Below are 5,253 nucleotides of genomic sequence, written 5' to 3'. Positions count from 1 at the left end.
TTCTTTTTCATGTTATCATTTATCGTTTCAGTTTTTATAAAAGGATAGTCGACTATGTGTTTTCATTCTGTTACTATGCCTGAGAATAGTCGACTATGCTGTTAAGGATAGTCGACTATATTTAAGGATAGTCGACTATGCTGTTTTCATCTGTCGACTATCATGTAAGGATAGTCGACTATGGCTTTTCATCTGTCGACTATTTTTGTTCTTAGAATTCAAAAATTTCTTCACATTTTTACAATAGTCGACTATGTAAAAGGATCTGTCGACTATGGGATTTTTGTGTTTATAAGATAGTCGACTATGCGTTTTTGTCTGTCGACTATGTTCTGTTTTATTTGTAAAAATAGTCAACTATGCATTTTCTTCTGTCGACTATATCTTTTACAGAAAGCTTAACGGCTAGTTTTTCAAACTCCAACGGTCACAAACGGTACATTTCTCTTCAATCTTTTGGGAAGCCTATAAATACAAGTCATGGATGATCAAGAGAAGTCCAATGGATGGAAAAGAAATTATTTGAGCTTACATCATATACACATTTGTATTTATATTGACTGTGCTTTAATTTTCTCTCTTCAAGGCTTTGATCTTCACTTGTAATTATTCATTTCAAGCCTTGTATCATTTTTGAGAGACATGTAACTAAGAGATTTTCTCTTAGATTCTCTCCAATTGTATACTTCTTGTTTTTCCTAACTTGTGTAGCTAGAGGGCCTACCTGGTTTAAGTAGGAGGTTGTATTTCCTAGCTTGTGTAGCTAGAGGGCCTACTTGTGTAAGTAAGAGGTTTAGTGAATTGTTTTTAAAATCCTTAGTGAGAGCTAAGTAGTGGATTAGGCTTGGTTTAAGCCGAACCACTATAAATCCTTTGTCTCATTTATTCTTCTTGCTTTACATTTGTCATTTTATATGTTCTATGTTTTAAATCACTAAAACCTCAATTAAGTCAAAAAGTTTTCAATTTCTATCAAGATTTTTAAAATATCCAATTCACCCCCCCTCTTGGTGTGTGCCATAACACCTACTGTTCTAACAATGACTTCATAAATATAATGCATAAGCAAATATATCATATATAAGTTATTGGGATAAAACCACTCACCTTTAGCACGAAGTTCGAAATATTTCAAAAAATGTGCACCACCTCGATTTTGCGTGCGACTTCGATTTTCGTGCCAAACCTCAAAAGTTTCACAAATCACTAATCCTCGACCACAACAATCTTATAAAACATATTTATCACGAAAAATATCAATACTCCAATTTCTTCACATTTTCTTTCATTTTTCTCCCATTTTTCACTTTTAAAATTCTAAATAAATACCTTCTTAACTATTTTCTTCAATATGTTTCCACAAAAATTCATAATAACCTAAGAACTTTAAGAAAAAATTATTGAACTTACCTCGATGACTCGTTTGCACATAAAACGAGGCTATTCGATGAGAAAATCGAGACACCGGGAGGCTAAATCCAAAACTTTTTGCATAAGCCTTTAGAGCTCGATTTTAGAGGAATTTAGCAATTTTTTACATTTTTATAAGCCTGGACGTGCCCTCACGTGCACAAGAAGTTAGCTCATGCGCCCCTACTCACAAGAAGTTAGCTCACGCACGGTCGTTTTTTTTCGTCTAGCACGCTGACAGCTCGTGACCGCCTGGTTTTTTGGCTATAACTTCTTTATTCGAACTCCGTTTTTCCTCTTGTTTGAACCTACGCCTTTCTGTTTTCGCCCTGTACCAAATAATAGCTTAAAATCGATCGATTGGAGCCATTTTTTGACTACTCGCTCAATTTTTCGGCGAAACTTATTTTTTCGACGAGGCTTCAGATCTCCCTCATCTCTTAACTAAAATGGCTCAAAATTTTCAGAATTGCTCCTCTTGACATGGGTAACAAAAGCCCCTTATCGATCTCCCAATTTATTCTCAAACTCACAGATCTAAGAGTTTAATTTTTTACTTCATTCGGCCATTCCAAAAAACCTCTATTTATAGGCAACCCTAAGGCCTCTACCTGCCCCATATAGATCCAAAAGCCGATTACAGTTGCCCAATTTTTCAACCACTTTCGGCTGAAATTTGGCCATTTCGGTCGATGCCAAGGCCGATTGTAGGCCCATGTGTTGCCCTATGGTCCCTCAGCCCACTCCCTCGAGTCTTCGCCACCTAATTCAGTGATGGGAAGGGTGGTAAGAAGCTTGGTCTGCCATGGCAACTTCCAAGTTTTGAAAATTGCATATTTGCCCTTTCATTTTGACTTCTTTACATTTTGACCTTTCCATGACGCCCTTGAACTTTCTATAACTTCCATTGAGTCCCTCAAGCTTTGAACTCTTCATTTCATCCTCTAAGATTCAGAAAAAATGTCATTTTGACCTCCTTCGGGCAAATTCAAGAAATTGGACTTAGGCCCAAATTTTCATTTTAGCCGTAAATCCTTTTATTTCTTCTTGAACCACTGAAGGGTCATTCTACATACTAAATATGAACCTGCTTGGGGTTTCGTTGACCTCTCGAAAGTCTCCTGCAATAATTCAGTTTTTCAGCCTGAATCAAAGCTGTATTTTAGTTGTACCGAAAATCGTCCCTAATTCGGTTTCTTTCGATGCCATAAATCATGTTTCGAAATACTTATCACTGCCATATTATTTTCCTTTCGCATCTCAGCTCCAGGGCACTCCCTGCAGTTGATTCGGTCATTCATAGTGGTAAGAAATTATCCTGATACTCTCAATTTATCTATAATTTCACTTTTGCCCCCAAAAAATTTACTTTGCGCCCTTTGAAATTCTCGGGTATTACATTCACCCCCTCCTTAAAGAAATTTCATCATCGAAATTTTTATCTGACCATTTAAGTAACTGAGATAATACACAGCTTATTACCTGAACATCTCAATTCCAGATTGATTCAATTCTTAACAAACCCCCTAGTTTGTATTCGTTACATGTCCAATGCCTATAAGCATACCGTATTTTTTTTTTATAGAATTTCCTGTTGTGGCTTTTTACAGACGACCACACATCTCCTAACATTTTAGGCACGCACATCTTACCCTGAAACTTTTGAGAATGCCCTATCGCATCTCAAAATTATAACCCTTGGCTGACCATAATTATCAATCCATAGACAAGTACACTTGTTAAGCACACTTGTCTTTCGTATCTTGTTCACCAAATCCAGCTAAACAACCAGGCTAGCCTAAAAATAGATGATCCATTCGACACTACATTTATAGTCAGCAGGCCAATAAGCCTCCAACATCTGTCACTCACAACTATATACCCAGTCACAGTAGACATACTCCTACTCAAAGCGTTGGACACCTCTCTGCCACGCTCTGGGTGATACGAAGTAGTGTAGTCGTAGCCCTCAAGGAACTTCATTCATTATCACTGCCTCATGTTCAGCTCCTTCTACGAGAACGTATCTTAGGCTCTTCATGGTTTGTGATCAATTCAAATGTCTTACCATACCGTAATGCTCCCATAATCTCTAAAGGCACATACCCCAGCTGCCAGCTCCAAGTCATACATCGGGTAGTTCTCTTTGTGCCTTGGCGTAATCACGTAATCATTTACTCATGTTGCACTAACATGTAACCCGATCATTTGAGCTATCACAAGCTCCACTATATCTGGCAGATCATTCTCATTAAACTCTTCTCACGAGTCCTATTATGGACACAATTGTTCCGAAGTGTCCCATCATGACCCTCTAACAATAGCTTGCCAAAACATATATTTCAAAACATCCTAGCATCTTATTTCGAAACCTGATTCCCATAATTTTATTTCGAACCCTACGTTGCTCCATGTTTTGATACATAGGGTGGGACTATAAATACCTGAAAAGCCTCGAACTCAACTTTCGCTTGTCGGATAATTTTTTTTCTTCTTGCCAAAAATCTCGAAATAATAAAAAACATTTTTCTATGAAAAATTCCACATTTTTTTCTTTTCTTTTCCTTTCTTTTTTTTCTTTTTCTTTTTTTTCCTTCTTCTCTTCTTCTTTTCTTTTATTCTTCTTCCTTCTTTCTGGTCTTTCCTCAACGAACGCCCACTGCCCGTGCACAGCCTGCCACCTCTGGTCTTTCCTCAACGAACGCCCACTGCCCGTGCACAGCCTGCCACCTCTGGCCTCCTCCGCAACCGTTATGTTCACCTCCGACCGACTTCCTCGGCTCCTCAATCTCCATTGCCAATCGTTGCCTCCGCGGCCTCGACCTCCTGCCGGCACGACGCCTCGCCACCGAAACCGACCGCCATCACCCCCGGCCGCCTCCAGTAGCCGTGCGATTTGCCAGCCACTGCTGCCTCCTGATCTTCTTCCTGCCACCGGCCCCCGTCATCGATCACCTCCCTCTCTCCAACCGCTACCTTCCATCGGTCAGATTCAACCATGCCACTGCCTGCACCATTTCCTTCGTAGCCATCGACCACCGCGGCTTCCCCGACCGGTCACCGCATCCATCGCCGCCCCTATCGGCCATTGACGCCGCTCCCGCTGCTGGCCAAATCTGTAGTAGATCTAGGTCGAGCCGAACCCGACCAGGTATGACCCGACCTAATTTATGTTCAACCATATTTGATTCGACCCATGAAATTAGATCTAACCCATACTTGATTTTCTTAGATTTAGCCAAAACCAAGATCTATCATGCCAAGAATTCGGTCTCGATGTAGGGCTTGCATAGTCTTAAATAGAGGATGTAGTCCACAATGCATCTTTGCCCCTTACTTTAGTCCATGCGCAAGGTGCTATTTATTTTGCTGGATCCATTATGTTTTTGGTGCCAGAAATGCCTTCAACCTCCTGGCCCAGCTTCCGTTAGGTGACCGGTTTGAGGCTGCCGATACGCTTTTCATTGAAGCTCAAGCCAGCTTCAGAATTCCATTTATGGTTGTGTATACCATATCATTTTCCTTTAAAACAATAGGTTAGTGACCTGCAAGCTTATCGAGCTCTATTGTAGGATTCCACTATTCGCACACTATTCTTCACACCCCAACATGTTCCTCACTTGATCCAAACCCAACTAGAGCTTGATCTCCCCATCATCCTAGAAAATGCCTCATTCCTAGTTTCCTCGAGACTAATTCTCTACCTCACCTAATGACACTAGCATAGCCAGATGCCATTCCCAGATGACATCGATGAGTTGGGACCCATCGTGTTTAACAACCATCGTCGTCACTGAGCGTCAGCAATTATCGGTTCTATGGTTTGCCTTTTTCTTTGGAGTA

The sequence above is a fragment of the Diospyros lotus genome, chromosome 7 (assembly GCF_014633365.1).
Source record: "Diospyros lotus cultivar Yz01 chromosome 7, ASM1463336v1, whole genome shotgun sequence".
NCBI classification, from domain to species: Eukaryota; Viridiplantae; Streptophyta; class Magnoliopsida; order Ericales; family Ebenaceae; genus Diospyros; species Diospyros lotus.
This window is presented reverse-complemented; position numbering follows the sequence as displayed.